This window comes from Pteronotus mesoamericanus, unplaced genomic scaffold, assembly GCF_021234165.1.
Source record: "Pteronotus mesoamericanus isolate MK-2021 breed Mesoamerican mustached bat unplaced genomic scaffold, CSHL_Meso_final contig_33, whole genome shotgun sequence".
Classification (NCBI taxonomy): domain Eukaryota; kingdom Metazoa; phylum Chordata; class Mammalia; order Chiroptera; family Mormoopidae; genus Pteronotus; species Pteronotus mesoamericanus.
The window spans coordinates 4,821,347-4,839,443 of record NW_026555135.1 but is presented as its reverse complement, the minus strand read 5'-3'; the positions used below and the strand labels follow the sequence as shown (position 1 = coordinate 4,839,443).

General features: G+C 43.2%; 1 protein-coding gene across 1 annotated transcript in view; it reads left to right on the top strand.

Annotated features, from left to right (window-relative positions):
• The first annotated feature begins 16,555 nt into the window (after window positions 1–16,555).
• Window positions 16,556–18,097, top strand: part of PAK1 (p21 (RAC1) activated kinase 1) — a 142,082-nt gene continuing 140,540 nt past the window's right edge. Inside the window, exon 1 of the mRNA XM_054576310.1 lies at window positions 16,556–16,989. The gene's annotated coding sequence lies outside the window, so the exon portion shown is untranslated. The remainder of the gene's footprint in view (window positions 16,990–18,097) is intronic.

Sequence of the window (18,097 nt, the reverse complement as noted above, 5' to 3'; positions counted from 1 at the left end):
TCTTCCAGGAACCAGAAGATGATCTCCAGTCCCACACTGAATTTGAGAAACTCATTTTGTTGTTCTTTTGCTCAAAAAATTAATTTTTTTCCATAATAAATCACATATGCTTATGAAGGAAAAAAGGAAATGTAGAAAAAAAGAGCTTTAAACAGGAGAATTGAATGACAATTAGGCCAGACTTTCTTGTCAAGGCATTTCCCTTTCAGGCTTGCCCCGAATTCCATTCTTCTCAAACAATCCCGTTGGACAGATATGCACATTCTACCTCTAGAGGCAGCCTGCTGCGTGGTTCAGGGGCAGCTGCTGGTCGGTCAGGCGAAGCCCCTTCAGGACCCTGGAGGAGGGTGCTCAGAGTGAACAGGAAGCTCTGGAGAAGGATCCTGATTCTTCTTTTATCTGAGGCATTCTAGGTCAAATCTCTTCGGGTTATGTGAGGTCAGAGTGGGCAGAGACTACTACAGCAGGAATTGGTCAATTTTTTTTTTTTGGCATTTTTTTGGTGTGTGCATAAAGTATGAAGTTCTTTCAGACGTTCTACTTCTTAGAATCTATCCTACAGAAATGATGATTTAGATGGCATTATGTGTCTATCGTTATTCATAAAATTTGGAAACAAACTAAATGTTCTAGAAGAAAGGTTTAGAAGAAAGGTTTAAAAACTACCTGGAAGGGGGTATGGGTATATATGGGAAATTTCCCTCATTTTGCTGTGAACCTAAAACTACTCTAAAAAAAATGAAGTCTTAAAAAATGCTATCTATATCCTGTGCTGGTTAAAATAATAAATGACATTTATAAAGTCCTTTTATTAACATGGAAAAATTCTTAACAAAGATTATTAGTTGCCTAGAATATGACTAGCATATAGTTTTAAAATAAATATTTGTTGATTGAAAATTGAATAAGAAACTGTACATACAGTTCAGTCTCAATTACATAAGTATTTTTGTAACAAAGTTAAAAAAAGTTTATCCTAATGGTTGGCACTAATATATCTCATATGGAGAAAGCTGTTTTTGTGAAAATACTTCAAAATGCCCAGCAGGCACAGATGTCAGCAGATGCCCAGCCCAGACAAGGAGAAGCTGCTTTGCATAAAGCAAAGAGAGGAATTGGTTTACTGCTTGTGGGAAGGAGGGGGAAGAAAGAAGGTACTGGTCAGCACTGGGGATTGCAAAGAGACATTTAATCTTCTGGCATATGTAGAAAACCCAGGTATCTTGTTAGACATGGTTAAATTCAGGAACTCGGACTTTGCTATCCATATTTGAATTCTATTTCCATCTTTTGATTTTGTTTTCTTTGATTTGATTCACTCTCAAGCAGGCTCTGCACATGTGATAGCAAAGATGGTGACTAGCAGTACAGACCTTTCTACCAGTCTGTACTTTCTACCTGAGAACCAATGCTTTCTACCTGAGGCTGACCTTTCTACCAGTTCAGCAACTCCAGGGGCAAGAAAAGTTCTTCACTTCCTAAGAGTTCCCACAAGCCTGAACAGCAGTCTGGCCACGGTCATTACCTGGGAGTGGTCATTTGTTTAGATTACTGGCATAGGGTGGGGTTCCTGGGTTCCTGGTGTGGAGTTTCTAGAACTCTTGGAATTTCCTGAGTGATAAAAGTGTCTTTATTAATCACAGTTGGTTGGATCACTTCTGAGTTCCTGCTGATGAAGTGACTCATAGTGGGACCATATATAGCTTCAGGATGGAGACTGGTCACCAGAAAGACTAACCATTGATTAGAAGCATGGGCCTCTGAGCCAGCCCAACCTCCAGGGAGGGAAGAGGGGTTGGCTATTGAGTTCAGTCACATGGTCCATGACTTAGTCAACCATGACCATACAAGGGAACTAATAAAACTCTGAACACCAAAGCTCTGTGGAGGTGTCTGGCTGGTGACACGTTGGTGGGAAGATGAGGTGGCCTTGTTCCATGGGGAGATAGCCCTGAAATTCTGTGTTCAGAACCCTCCCAGACTTTCCCCTCTGTTTTTCTTCACTTGACTGTTCTGATTTGTATGCTTTAAAATAAAACTGTGATTGTTAGTGCTATCCTCAGTTTTGGAGTCATTCTAATGAATAATAGAACCTGAGAGGGGTTGTAGGAACCCTCTGGATTTGTAGCTCATTGGTCAGAAGTATGGGTTGTCTTGGACCCTACCTGCTATTGGTATCTAAAGTTGTGGCAGTCTTTTTGGAGACAGTGCTCTTAAACATGTGGAGTCTGACAATAACTCATCTGCGTGCTTAGTGTCAGAATTGATTCGCAGTACACCAGCTGATGTCAGAACAGTTGAGGTTGAAACAAAATAGGTTTGAATCTGAATCTATAATATATCACAGAACTGAGGATGAGGTGTGGAACCAGGAGCCCAGAGGCCAATTGGCTATAGTTACAGAGGCTCAATAGGTAAGAACTGATATCTTTTATTTTTTATTTTTTTAAATCATGTTTATTCTATTATAGTTGTCTCAATTTTTCCCCCTTTGGCCTCCTCCACCCATTCCACTACCCCCCAGTCAATTCCCACTCTGCTGTCCATGTTCATGGGTCATTCATAGATATTCTTTGTCTAGTCCCTTCCCTTTCTTTCCACCATTGTGCTCCTTCCCCGTCCCCTCTGGTCACTTTCAGTCTGCTCCATATTTTCATGCCTACAGTTTATTTTGCTCATTAGTTTATTTTGTTGGATAGATTCAACCTATAGGTGAGTTCATATGGTATTTGTCTTTCACTGACTGGCTTATTTCACTTAGCATAATATTCTCCAGTTCCATCCATGTTGTTGCAAAAGGTAGGAGTTTCTTTCTTTCTTTCTTTCAATGAACATCGATTATATTTATTTATTTATTTAAATGTTGAAATCCATGATAAAATATTAAAAAATTTAAATCCATTATAAAGTGTCAGCAATTAAAATGATATGACACCAGCATAGAAGTAATCAAGAAGATCAATGAAATAAAATGAGCATCCTAGAAACAAACATATATATCCAACAATGTAAAATATGATTAGATAGATATTTCAAATCAATGGGGAAAATAAGGCTTATTCAACAAATAAGGTGCATGAACCACTATTACTTGAAATAAAATAAATATAAAGCCCTACTTCACACATTATATCAAAAATATTCAAGTGAGTTAAAAATCAATATGTAATATCTAAGAAGTTTTCAGAGAAAATACAAAATATTTTTCTTACACTGAAGTAAAATATTCAAACCCAGAAGCTATAAAGTTGACAATATACCTATATTAAACATTTAAGACTATACAGTAAGATACATATAAAAAAATTAAATGACAAGTAATAGAATAAGAAAGTATTTGCACCACACCTAAAAAAGGGTTAATAGTTTTTGTTTTCATTTTAGGGAAAAAATTCTACAAACATTTAGTCAAAAAATGGATAAAGAATACCAAAAAGTTATTTAAAGTTTTTAAAAATAATAGAAATAGGCAAGAATTATACAAAAACAGGTTTAGTTTCAACAAATAATAAAGTAACAATTAAAATAACACATTGTCATGATCAGATTAATAAGTAATAAAAATATTGGTAATATCAAGTATTGGTGACTGTGAAAGGAACTGGGTATTCATAGACTTTTTCTTCATCTTTTTAAAGCAGTCCCGTTAGCATATCTTGCAATGCTGGATTGGTGGAGGTGTATTCTTTTAGCCTTCTTTTGTCTGGGAAACTCCTTATTTCACCTTCCATTTTAATTGAGAGCCTTGCTGCGTAGAGCAGTCTTGGTTGCAGACCTTTGCTTTTCATGACTTGGAATATTTCTTGCCATTCCCTTCTGGCTTGTACTGTTTCTGTTGAGAGGTCAGCTGCTAGCTGTACCGGGGCTCCCTTGTATGTTATCTGTTTCTCCCTTGCTGCCTTTAGGATTCTCTGCTTGTCTTTGATATCTGCCATTTTAATGATGATGATTCTTGGCGTGGGCCTCATGGGTATGTCTTGAATGGGACCCTCTGTGCTTCCTGGACTTGTGTGACTTTTTCTTTCCTCCAATGAGGGAAGTTTTCCATCATTACTTTTTCAAACAGGTTTTCTATCCCTTGCTCCTCTTCTTTTCCTTCTGGTATCCCTATTATGTGGATATTATGACACTTCAGGTTGTCCTGGATTTCCCTCAACACCTCTTCATGCTTTTTGAGTCTTTTTTCATTTTCTTGCTCTTTCCGGGAGCTTTTTTCTACCTTGACCTCCAGCTCCCTGATTTGTTCCTCTGCTTCATCTAGCCTGCTTTTGATTCCTTCTACTGTGTTCTTCAACTTGAAAATTGTCTTCTTTATTTCCTCTTGTCTCTTATTGATAGTTTCTATGTCTTTTTTCATGCTGATATAGTTTGCAGGACAGGAAAAGACCAAAAAAAAAAAAAAAAAAAAAAGAGTCAGACCATTCCAGATCTGTAGGTGGCAGTTTCATATAATAAGCAAGGGAACCTACTTAAGAGTTTTGTCTTTGGCAGCTGCAAGGCAAGATTTCCCACACCCTCCCTCCAGAATCTAAAAGTTTATATAGAGGTCTTAACTGGGACCAGTTACATATACCACACAGATGGTCTCAACAACACCTTGTTCTCTCAAGGCTATGTCCTTGGAACACCTCCCACATGGGAATGGTAGGGGGAGCTTACTTTCCAAGGATGGGATGGTGGGGGGGGCCTGAGGTGAAGAGTCTCCAATTGCCTGGGCCCAGCTTAGGGTCAACCAGTGGTCACGTCCTCTTGATTGCCTCCTCCAACACTCCACTCCTTGTGACTGGCTCCTGTAACCTCACACACCTCTTCTGCAGTGGACCCTGGGCAGTCAGCAGAAGACTTCACTAGCACAGAGGCAGCATGTTTGGGGGCAGATGCTGCAGCAATAATATAGATAAATGGAAGAGAGAACAGACATTAAGACAGTGATACATAAAATCAGCAACAATTTTTTTGTACCAAGAGCCCCATGATCCGAACCGCTGACTTATTAAGTTCCCTGGGTTGGGGGTCAGATTACTGAGGGCATTTTCTTGTGTACTTAAGCGATTTAATAAAGATGATATATTAATACAAACATACAATGTTCTGTTGGATAATGGCACAGGTGCTTTTTGTGAGGCAGTAGTCATGTCCAACACCATCCTATTTTGGAGGACAGCCTTTCTCATAGAGACATTTTAGTGTTCAGCAAGGACAGGCTTTTTTGGCTATCATTTCAGGCTTGCTGGGAGAATTTAGTAAGGGCTTCTTTGTGTGCTGTAAGTCCTCCAGGCCAATGGAGGGAACAAAGATGGTGGCTAAGTGATTGTATCAGTGCAAAATGGAAACGTGCCTGGTCTTGAGGAGAGGGAGGTTGGCAGCCTTAGGAACTTGACCTGGTTGTGCATACCATACATGTGAGAGGCAGCACTGTCAGGCGTGAAGAGATGGACTAGGGGTGAGATATGAAAGACCAGGATCCCCATCTCTCCCCTCTCTCAATGGTGCACTGCATGTTTCACTCCAAGTGTAATGCTTTTCAACATGTCCAGCTTACAGTAAGATAATGGGATGCCAGTGGAGATTGAGTAGTTCCCCCTCACCAGGTATGTGAAGTAACTCATCCATCCCAGTAAGTTGTGCCACTACAAATTCCAGTAGATAACTCCTTTTCAAGGTGTGATGGGGCTTGGTGTTCTCAGCAGCGAAGCACATTGCTCCACGGTGAGAGTCAGGGCAATGGCTGTCTCCATGGCATCCATATCTTTACAATGTTGGGTGTCTTGGCAGTGGTCCCTAATCTGCCATATGGGGCTACAAGCCCTACTGGTTGATCAAATGTATTAGAGCCTGGGCCAAGGTGGTTTTACTTGTTAGTAATTTAATCTGCTGCTTTAATATTTCATTTTCCTTTCCACTAACACTGCTGCTTACAGGATAATAGGGGAGATGGAACCTCTATTCAAAGTCAAGTTCTTTTGCCCAGTCTTGTATACATGACCTTTGCAATGTGATCCCTGATCGTTGTCTAGTTGACAAGGGTATCTGTACATGGCACTCAGCTTCTCTAATTCCCTAATGGTGGCAGCCTAGTTTGTGAGTAGAAAGCTTGGTTAAGCTAAATGCAGTGTCCACACAAACCAGGACCAATTTAGAATCCTCACTGGGAGGGAGGGGCCAATCCCTCAGGAGTTGGGAACTCTGGTCAATGGCCCCGACTTCTTTGGTAGTTGTCTTGGGTACTATTGAGAACACAATATCTGCTGAGAGGGAACTCACCAAGTTACTCTATTTCGAGGGCAATCTGGCATCTTTGGCCATGTGCCAACCCACCCAGGTGCAACAGTGGCCATTCTTCCTATGCATGCATTCTGATGTATCTCCTGAAGCATAGTTGCTAGTCTCATGTCTGAGCTAGGGCATCAGCTTCCTGATTGTCAGGGAGTAGGAGCCCCTTGAGATCCAGGATGTCAAAAACAGTGAGGAGGACGGTCTCAGGCTCTTGCAGACAAACTCAAATGTCTTTCTACATATCCTGCCCCTACAAGGCCTTATTCATGATCATCCGCCCCTCAGCTCCCCATTTTCCAAGCCATAGCATTAACCCCTTTAGTACAACCCAACTGTCAGTACAAAGGGTTAACCGTGGGGGCTCAGAGATCACCAGCCAAATCACACTGAGTTCAGCTCACTGGTAGCTCTGGTTCATTCCCCTTTCCAAGCATCATCGGGAATTCCCCCACTCCCTATAGGCTGCAGAAGCTGCCGCAGGAACAGGGGTGGGGCATTTGGAGTATCTATATACTCTAAAGGGCCTAGTAGCACCTGTATTTCTGGAGACATGGACTGGCGGACAGGGTACTCCTCTGCTGTGAAGACGCATGTCACTCAGGCACGGCGGGTTCATGGAACATGTTCTCAACCCACCCCTTGACAGGATGGGAGTTCTTGCCCTGATCTGCTTTCTTCCTGAGAGGCTCTAGTTGAAGGAGTGCTGTGTACACTGCTATGAGCTGTTGCTCTCTGTGGGTATGCACATAGGGTCTCTGCCTCCTTCTAGAGCTGGGACCAAACTCCGAGGGGTACACTCTCCTTCTGTTGTCTCTGCCACAGTGCTCAACCCACACCTTCTGAAGTCACAGACACATGAAACTCAAATGGTAGCCTTGCCTGGGAGATGCCCAGAGCTTCCATCTGTTTCACTAACATTTCCACCTTCTCAAAGGTGGCTTGTTGCTCTGGTCCCTAGTTTCACAAATCCTCTTTCTTTACCAGGCGGTACGAGGGACAGAGGCCCTATGCCAGGCGAGGAATGAAAGTCCTGCAGAACTCCCCAAACTCTACAGAGGCTTGGACCTTTTTTGCACACTTAGGGGTTGGATAGGCTTGAATCTTATCAATCACAGCTTCTGGGACAACACACATCTTACGTGACAAATGACTCTCCAAAACTTTATGGCAGTGTCTAGGCCTTGAATTTTTGTGAGTTCATCTCCCATCCTCCCCCTCACAGATGTGCCAGCAGAGCCTGTGCAGTGCAGTGTCCTGCAGCAGAGGCAGGTCTTCTCATGTTAACATATCATCACTGCAATGGGCCATTTTACTGACGTGGGAAGGACAGCAGGGACAGGTCTCAGGCTACCATCTTATGGGATATGTTGGGGAAGCACTTGAAAGATACAATTTTGCCCCTCCTGCATGAACCCAAATTGCTCTTGGTGATTGGAGACCTGTGCTTGTCAGAGTCTTTTCCATGAATCTCCCTGAAGATAAAGCACTCTGTCAGGAACATTTGGCAAAAGCATCACAGTAAAACAATAACTGTCTATAAATGACAAAAGACTTAAAAAGTCCATGATTTCAGTGTGTATATATATATATCACTGAAAATCAAGACCAAGAAAAGTAAATCTTATCTATAATCTCTGGCTTTAAAAAAATTTTATAAAATAAAGTATAGAAAAGTCCCCCTATGTTCATCCTTTCAATCCCCAAGAATAAACACTACCAATAATTTTTCCTGTACTTATACTGACATACCTTATGCCTCCATTTTAAAAAACAAAAAATGAGATCATGTTATACAAACTACTTGGTTTTTTTGCACTCAAGGACATATGAAGGACATCTTTTCCTGCAAGTACATAGGGATACATTTAATTCCTTTTAATGCCTGCATTGTATTCAGCTATATGGTTGTATCATTTATTTGTTTAGTTAGTCACCTATTGATGGATTTTTAAATTGATACCAGATTTATGTAGCTACAATAAACATTTTTAAACTTCATGTATTTGTGCTGTTTTTTTTTATTGGTAGGATCAACTCCTAAAAGTGGTATTGCTGGGTCGTAGCAGATGCATGCTTTTAATAATATTAGATGCTGTCAAAGTACCTTCTAATACACTTATATCATTTTACACTGCCACCAGTATATGTCTGTTTTCACACATGACTGGTATTGTCAATCATTTTAGTGTTTGTTGACTGAATATTTGTAAATTCATCCAGCTGAATGTGGCAGAAATGATGAATTGGTTCACTCATACCCAGTCCAACTGCCATCTGGTGTGTTTTCCTGTACTGGAGGCTGCAAAACCAAATCACATCCCCCAACTTGTATCCAGTTAAGAGTCCACAAATCAGATGCACTCTTGCAAGACTTGAGTTTGGAACAGAGTTAAGTGGGGTGGGGACAGGACAGAAGGTGACCATTTGTGCTGATGTGAACCACTATGCAGATGGCAGGGTTCTGGAGCCATCAGCCTCAAGAGGGGCTTCCTGATTGTGGTAGGGCTATGGCTGCCTTTAGTGGCTCCCGCCAATAGGACTTGGGGAGTTACTCCTAAAAGCTCAGCCTGGGGTCTTTTTCCTTAGCACTTGCAATGATTTTTCAAGTGCCTTATACCTTCAAGTAAATATTTTTATGCTACACTATCTAGAGTAGATCCTATGAGCTTGTTTCTTATTATATTCAATTGTGTGATATCGTCAAATTATTAACCTCTTTGGCCCACCTTCTTTATTTGTAAAAAGGAGATACTAATACTGACTTATGGGGATGTTATGAGGGTTAAATGAAGTGATACATCAAAAGTGACGAGCTCTGGCTGAGTAGCTCAGTTGGTTAGAGCATTGTCCTAATATGCCAAAGTTACGGGTTCAATCTCCATCAGGACATATACAAGAAGCAACCAATGAATGAATAAAAAGTGGAACAACAAATTGATGATTCTCTCTCTCTTTCTCCCTCCCTCTCTCTCCCTTCCTACCGCTCTCTCTAAAAATCAATGAGTACATTTTTTAAAAAAGTGGATGACTCACTTTGAGTTCAACAAGGCTCATGGGTGATGAGTCCTTTTCCTCTTCCTTCTTTCTAGGCTCACTCACCCAATAAAGTCCAGCTTAAATGCCATCTCCTAATACCTCTGGGGAGGCAGAATTATTGTTTTCTTCTCTGCCCTCCCACTACATGTATTTAATTCCTTTTACTGGTCATAACATGTCATACTGTTATTTATTCATATCCATGTCTCCCCAGCTAGCTTTTGAGCTCTTTGAAGGCAGGTGTGTTAATGACTTATCTCTGTATTCCAGAGCCTGACACAGCGCAGGGGATGAATGAAATGTGTTGGTTGAATGAATTAACCCTAAACTAGCCTCCCTGAACTCTTGAGTTTCCCAGCCCTTGTCACAACAGTCAACTCTTAATGCATCCATTGGTGTCTTAGGCTGGTATCTCTTGGCCACAAAGAACATGAAGTCTTTCAAAGTAGCTCAAACAAAGTGGGGTATATGGGTTAAGCGTCAGGTGCAGGCAACAAATCACCATAGCTATTATACATCAAAAAAGATTTAAAGAGAAATGAAATACTTATAATGGTGTTGCATATTTAGGAGGAGTGAGTTGTAGGCTGACTCTTCAGGAACAACTTCCAGAAGGACACCGCCAACCTGAGCTCTCCAGTTCTTACACAGTTAGGGAGGTAGGGCATCAGAAGCCCACCAATGTTCAAGCAATGTTCAAGAACGCACAACACAGTGCAACTGAGGGGTCCGGCTGTGGCTGCTACTGTTGTTACAAGTAACTCCAGACACCCACAAAGTTAGAGACTGCCCATTGAGATACTGTTGCAAAAAATCCCCAGTCTCCTTAACGTTCTTCCCAGCAGCGGCAGCTAAAGCAGCAGGGAGATGATCCCTGTCTTGCTTCTGTCTTTGCAAACTCTTATGAGTGCCTTTAATTCTTGGACCCCTCTACATTAGTTTTCTATTGCTCAGTGACAAATTACCACAAACTTAGTGGCTGAAAACAACACATGCTTATTATCTCAGGTTCTGTGGGTCAGGAGTCTGGTCCTTTGCTCAGGGTCTCACTAGGCTACAATCATGTGTTAGTGGGTTGCATTATCATTAGAGGCTTCCAAATTCCCTCAAGTTGTTGGCAGAATTCATTTCTTTGCAGCTATGGAACTCATGGTGACATGCTTTTCAAAGGCCAGAAGGAGAGAGAGAGCGAGTCGTCTTGGAGTCTTATATGAACTGAGAGCACCTGAGAACAGTGACATTCTATAGCAGTGAGCTCATCTAGTGATTAGATCTTGGGTTCTAAATTCTCTTCATAAATGAAAGAAACCAGAGCTCTTTGGAGAATTGGCTTATTTGAGGGCTGGGTTAAACAAAGGACAAGAAGAGTCTAGAACATCGTGGGCCAAAAAACAAGGAAATACTCAAAGAATGATGGGGACATGTCAAAAGGACGCTGAATGATGCAGCTATTTTGGAAAGCAGTTTAACAATTCTTACAGAGTTAAATATACGCTTACCCTACCACCCACTCATTTCATACCCAAGAGAAATAAAAATATATATCCACACAAAGACTTGTACATAAGTGATCATAGTAGCTTTATTCATAATGACCCAAAACTTGAAGTTCCATCAATAGCTGAATAAACAAATTGTAGTATACCTATACAATGGAATACTACTCAGTGACAAAAAGGAGTACTGACTGACCCATGAAATGACATGGTTGATCTTAGAAACACTATGTTGAATAAAAGAAACCAGACACGAAAAAGTATATAATGTATGGTTCCATTTGTATGAAATTCTAGAACAGGCAAGATTAATTGAAAGTGACAGTAAGCAGATCACTGATTGCCAGGAGGTTAGGGGACTGACTGCAAAAGAGACACAAAGCAACTTCCTGCGTCAAAAGGTGTGATAGTGTTTACAAAAGATACACCTTTGTCATAGTTCATCAAGCTAAACACTTAAAATAGGTATATTTTTTATTATATGTACATTATACCGCAATAAAACTGATTTTAAAAACTCGAGCAAAAGATCTGAACAGACACTTCTCAAAAGAGAATATTCAAATGACCAAGAAACTTATAAACAGGTTTTCAGCCTCATTAGTAATCAAATAAATGCCCATTTCAATAATGCAATATCACTACATAACCACCAGAGTGATTAAAATAATAAAGACTGATAGTACCAGTGGGGATGTGAAATAATTGGAACTCTCATACATTGCTTGGTGGGAGTATAAATTGGTTCAAATATTTTGAAAAATAGGTTTGGCCCTATCTACTAAAGCCAGTTTTATAATGTGAACCTATAAATGAAACCTGCTTAGTCTGTAGCAGGTATTTCTGGTATCCGTTGTCACATTTCCTTAGCTCACCCCTGATTGCAGCCACAATTGTGGTGGACAGTTCCAACTCTCCTCATGCTGCTAGTGTGTCACTGCAAGTGTGCACCTCACGTCTTGCTTTATTTTGCCCTAGGATTTTCTCTGACATCTGTAGTTGCTTGCTAGACTTGCAAGCAAAGCCATAAAGTCCAGAGAGTCAATAGCCTTGGGAATACCTCACCCAATGAGGGATGGAAGCCAGTAGGTACGAACTCTAATCTTTCAGATCTATTCTGGGAAGCATTCTCTATGCTTCTCTGAAGTTCTGGCAGAAGTGAGACCCTCAATAACACACTCTACATTGGCTTTTCCTTTCCCTTGCCTCATTACTGTTTCCTAGGATTACCTCCCAAATAAACAACCTGCACCCATGTATTTATCTCAGACTTTGCTTTTTGGGAAACCTAAACTTAGGTACCGGAAGTTACCCCAGAGTAAACACCTCAGGATGGGATTCTGGAATGGAAGTAGTCGCTGATCAGGTGGCAACAAGGACTCTATTGTTGGTGATAAGTTGAGCAGTGACAGCCTCTGATATGGCTGAGCTGTCACAACTAAGCTCTTCACCTGTGGTAGGTTGGAAGTACAACTGGAAGAACATTAGATTATGCAGTAGCTTTAGCATAGGAATTCTCAATCTGTTTGTTTTTTTTTTTTAAGAAAAATATTGCTGTCCAAAGGAGAAAAATTAAATGTAAAGTATTTCAGGTTTATGTGTGTGTGTGTGGGAGGGGGGGGTCGGGATGGGAAGGACTGGTGAGCAAAAAGCTTGAAGGTGGTGAAAAGGTACAAACTTCCAGTTGTAAGGTAAATAAGGTCTCGGGGATGTACTCTACAGCAAGGTGATCATAGTTAACAATACTGTTTTGCATATCTGAAAGTTGCTAAGGGAGTAGATCTTAAAAGTTGTCATTGCAAGAAAAATAATTTGTAACTATTGTGTGGTAATGGATGACAATCATTTTGCATATATACATACATCAAATCATTGTGTTATATACCTAATCAGTGTTGTATTTCAATTATATCTCCATAAAAATATATACAAATAAAATATCCCTAGCCAGATAAATTAAATAGTAAGGTATAAGATGTTGTCAAATAAAGTTGAGCTTTGGATGCCATGAACCATTGTAATACCTAAGATTTTTTTTCCCACTTAAGAGCAGGTTTCCACTTCCTTGGGGGAGATATCACCCCTATTGAGAATTCATGCTGTGGCACTCGAATGGAATGGGGGTAATGTTAATTATAGTTCCATGGAATTGGCTGGATTTTGTTAACTATCTTAAAAGCCTAGAAGATAGAGAATTTCAGGCTCAGGTTAACTCCTTATCAATTCAGGACATGGTATGAAATCCAGAAGACCTTCGTGGAAGATTTTTTCTTTTTAAACCCCGTTTTGCTGCAGCTTGAGAGTACACTACGCTGACAATCAGGCCAAGAATGTAATTGCTAGGGTGGCAGTGATCCTTTGACTGCTCTCTTATGCTAAAGTTAGGGTTTCTATACGCAGAGAGTGGGACCCTGAGGTCTGGGCTGGAGACATTTGGGGGGATGCAACAGAGAACCTTGTACCTCTAGCAAGTACCTGCCTCCCACTTGTTAGCAAAGAGCTGTTGCCCTTGACTTGAGACTATTAGTTTCTTGTTCTTACGGAATTACAAAGGAGCACCTGGGCCCTGGCCAGGTTGCTCACTTGGTTGGAACGTCATCCTGTACACGAAAAGGCTGCGGCTTTGATTCCTGGTCAGGGCACATACCTAGGTTGTGGTTCAATCCCTGGTCCGGGTGCATATGGTAGGCAACCAATCAATCACATTGATGTTTCTCTTTACCTCTCTCTCCCTTCTTCTTTCTCTAAAATCAATAAACATATCCTTGGGTGAGGATTAAAAAAAATTCCAATAAACAAAAAAACCAAATAAGGACCTGAGAATACTCATGGAAAAGGAGTTCTTTAGATTTTTAGAAAAATCAGAATTTCTGGTTGTAGACAAACTAACAAAGGATCTAGACCAGTGCCGAGAGGGCAGGGTGAGCTTCCAGAGCTTCTTTTTGCTAGTTGTTGGGCTCACCATCACATGCAATGCCTATTTGGTAGTATGCATGAGGCAGAACGGAAAGAAACAGGCAACACTGAGGAGTTCTCCTGCTCTGGTTAGAATTCTCCCAATGGGTTGTTTAAGGAATCTTTGCTCTATAGCTCCCCTTTGTGTAAGGACTTCATGAGCAGAGTGGGACACTTGGAAAATGTACAAATAAAACCCTACCCCCATTCGACAAGAGCAAGAGAAGCCAATTAAAGCCAGATAAACTTTTGATTTTTATATTGCTTGCATCCTCTTGCCCTCAAGACATAAACTTCTTTTTTAGTCTCTATAAAAAAAATATATATATCCTTAATTTAATCACACCTGCAATGTCCCTTTTGTCATGGAAGGTAACATATTCATAGGTTCTGGGGATTAGAATGTGAATATTTTTAGGGAGCCACTATTCTGCCCATCACAGAGGCCATACAAAACCCGTTTAGATTAGGATTAATTTACTGGGCTATGGTCTTGGGTTAAGTTATGTAACTCATTTGTGCCTCAGTTCTCATTGATAAAATGGGGGGGGGGCGGATAACAGAATGTGTCAAAAGGTTGTTAGAAGCCTAAAGGAGATAGTGCTTAGAACAGTGTCTGGCACATAGTAAGCACTATGTTAACATTTATTTGATACATTTTTTAAAAAGATTTTATTTATTTATTTTTAGACAGAGGAGAAGGGATGGAGAAAGGAGAGGAACATCAATGCGTGGGTGCCTCTCACGTGACCCCTACTGGGGACTTGGTCCACAACCCAGGCATGTGCCCCGACTGGAAACTGAACCAGCGACCCGTTGGTTCGCAGGCCTGTGCTCAATCCACTGAGCAACACCAGCCAGGGCTATTTGATACATTTTTATAACATCGATTCTCTAACTATGTGTCAGGCACTGTTCTAGATACTGGAGATATAGATAGTATGGGTAGGAATAGGACTTGATCTCAAGGAGCTCAGGGAGTCAGATACACACGTACAATTATGACACAGTGTGCTACATGGCATAAAAGGCATGGACGTACCATAGGGTTACAACATTGTGAAGGCTCAGGGAAACAAGAAATACTAGTTGATGGACACGGACAAAGGAGGGGGCATTGACTGTAGAAGGGGGGGTGGGGTGAGCAATGGGGAAAGAGGTGAGACAACTGTTAACAACAATAAAAAACATAAAAAAATAATAAAAAGAAATATTAGTTAAATGAATAAATGAACATGACATTTGAGCTGGGCTTTACACAGTGAATAGGTATTGGCCACAGAGATAAAGACAAAAGGGCCCAGAGCCAAGAAGATATGTGTGTTCAAAGAACATTAAGCAGCATTTCGTGTAGCTGTAACAAGAGATAAAAGGTGTGAGATGAAGCTAGAACGGCTGATGTAAGCACCAAGGTTGTACAGTATCAAGTTAAGGAGTTTGAACCTTATCCGGAAAGCAACAAAAGCCTTCCAAAGTGTTTAAACAGGGGAGAGCATTGTCAGATTTATGGTTTTAAAAGGCTACCCTGGTTACTAGTAGGAACGGATTGAATTTGGAGAGACTGAAAGCTGCTCCACTAGTCTAGGTGATGGTAGCGAATGAAGAGAAGGGCAAGGTTTGAGAACTATTTAGGAGACTGTGCAGGATTTGGTGACTAGTTTGATTGGGGTGTTGGGAGAGGAAGAATCTGGATGGTGGTCCGTTCACTCAGACCAGAAAGTAACATGAATCCCATCTTTAGGGGAAAATGGTAATAGGTAGAGCACAATTCCAAAGGTCTTAATCTGTGCTATATTGTAGTTACTATCATTAGGGTAAAACTGAGGCTTGGAGAGACCAAGTTAAGGATACACAGGTACTACTTAATGATGGAGAAATTGTGGCTTAGAAATGTTAAAGTCTCGTCACTAACATTTGTACAGCTGGGATTTGAAAGAAGAAAATCTGATTTCAGACCGCCAGTCACTGCTGCTTCAGCTCGGACATGTGGAATTTCAGGTACAGTTAAGTGTGGACGTGATGCTGTGCAGAAGGCATTGGGAAATACAGAATCTGAGCTCAGGGGAAAGGTTTGGGTTGAACGCAGTCTCCGTGGTAGAAGAGAAACGGGAAACGAAGCCCGTGTTTTCAATGCCAGTACACAATAGTTCAAATCTCTATTATTATTTTTTTGTTCACCCCTACCGTCCCCCTCCCCCCCCCCAAAAACCCCACTCCAAATCGTATTATAAATGCCTGGCTCTGAGGTCACAGATGGGGTAGTTTTTCAAATTCTGCTCTCGGCTATGCTCTAGCTCCTGTGTTGGTGCTTTGGAACCCGAAGTGGACCACAAGGCCAGGGGCTTAGCAGTCTTTTACCACCCTGACCACACCATTAACGCCCCCGAGAAATCGCCCTAAAGCCTTCCTACAAAGGACGAATCGCAGAGCCTGCAGCGGTAGAGGGCTAGCGGAGAGCAGAGACCCGCGAGCAATGACGTCATGCGGCCGCTGGGTGATTCCCTAGCCTTTGGCGTCATGCGCCGATGACGTCACCCAGGCGCTCGCCTTCCCCCACGCCTGGGCTGGCCGCGCTCCCGTAGGTCCGTCCAGGCCTCCCCGCCCCCTCCCACCTGCGGGAGGCGGGGCGGGCGGGACTCCGCGGGCGCCGCGGCCTCGCCCGGGAGGGGGTGGGGGCCGGTGGGACAGGCTGTCGGGCCGGGCTCCGCGGCGTACAATAGCGCGACTGCGGGCGGGGGCCGCGGCTGCAGCTGGAGCCCAAGGTGCCAGCAGCACAGTAGACGCCCCTCACGGCCTCCCCCGCACACTCCCTCCCCTTTAGCGCGTCCCTCTCGCCTCCCTCACCGGCTCTGCCGTCCTACTCCACCGACGCTTTCCCCTCTTTCTCTCATCCCTTTTTTCGCGGAGCTCCGCGCTTTCAAGATCCCCTCAAAGAACTCTCGGTCTCCCCACCTCCTGCCCCAGAGGCCTCCCCAGCCTGCTCATCCCCGCCCCCCACAGCAGCCCTGCACCCTTGTCGCCGGGCTGCTTCCCGCCCCCTCCCCGTCCTGAGGGGACTCCGGCCCCGGCCGAGCAGGGTGGGGGAGGCGCCGAGCGCGCAGCGGCGGCGGGGAGAAAGTGAAGCGGCCCCTCGCGCACACTCGCGCGCTCACTACCGGGCTCGGCCGCCGCCACCGGCGTGGAGGAGGAGGAGGAGAAGCCGAATCGAGCCGAGCGAGCGCGGAAGGTGAGCGCCGGCCTCCGGCCGGTACCCCTGGCGTCTCAGGCTGCCCGGCTGGGGCGCGGGGGAGGGGGCGGCGCGAGGTGGGGGCCCTGGGCCCATTCATTCCCCGCGGCGGGTGCGAGGGCTCCAGGTGAGATGAGGCGGGGCCCTCGCCCCGCGAGGTTGGTGGTTCTGTCGGACCAACAAAGGCCCCCTGTGCACTCACCCGCGCGGCTGCAGGTCTCAGACTCTGGGGGACGTGGGGGACCTAGGAGAGGGCAGGGGCGGGGGAGGGGCCGGGATACCCGACAGGTTCGGGTCTGGGAGCGACTCCCTCCCGAACTTTGCGGTCCTCCAGCGCTCCCCTTGGCCTGCCCGATCGGGAAGCCTAGCAAAGCGGCGTCCGATTTGTTCTGCATGGAAAAATCACCCCTGTCCGGGCCGGGGGAATCACCTGTAGGGTTCAACTCCTTGAAGAATTCAACTAGATGGAGCCTGACTTCTGCAGCCCCTCCCCCACAGCGGTAATACTCGGTAACTTGTGGAGTTAAAACCAAACAGGGAGACGAGAATTATCTTATGTTCATTAATTTTACTTCAAAAGACACGACTATTATATAGCCTTTACTGTTTTGAATATTTTCACGGCAAACATTGGTGGGAGTGTTTTTGGAAGAATGCTTGAGAAGTTGTGGGTGTTGGGAGCAAAGTGCTTGTGCTTGTTAAACTCCTTGGATAACTGTCTTATGGTTTTTTTTGGATAACTATCTTAGGCTTTTTTTCACCGGAATTGTGAAAGGTGAAGGGAAGGGTTGGTACTATGGTTACCGGTAAAAATTCAAATTCATTAATCTAGCCTTTAAGAATTGCTCCTGAGAAAAATCTTTTCTCCAGATACTGTGTTTTTGGGGTCTCTCAATTTTGTTGGGAGAAAACAGAGGAGTCAACAGTACACAGATGCCTCCTTGATCTTACCTTGTGACCTCACCTCCTTCCTGTGTGACCTTGAGCAGCTCACTTCCAGCCTTAAAGTTCCAGGAGTTTGTTTTTATGCCCTAGAAACAGGAAGGTATCAAGTACCTACTCAGCTTTCAAGACCACCGAAGAACCCCTGCTTCTCCCCACTTTGAAA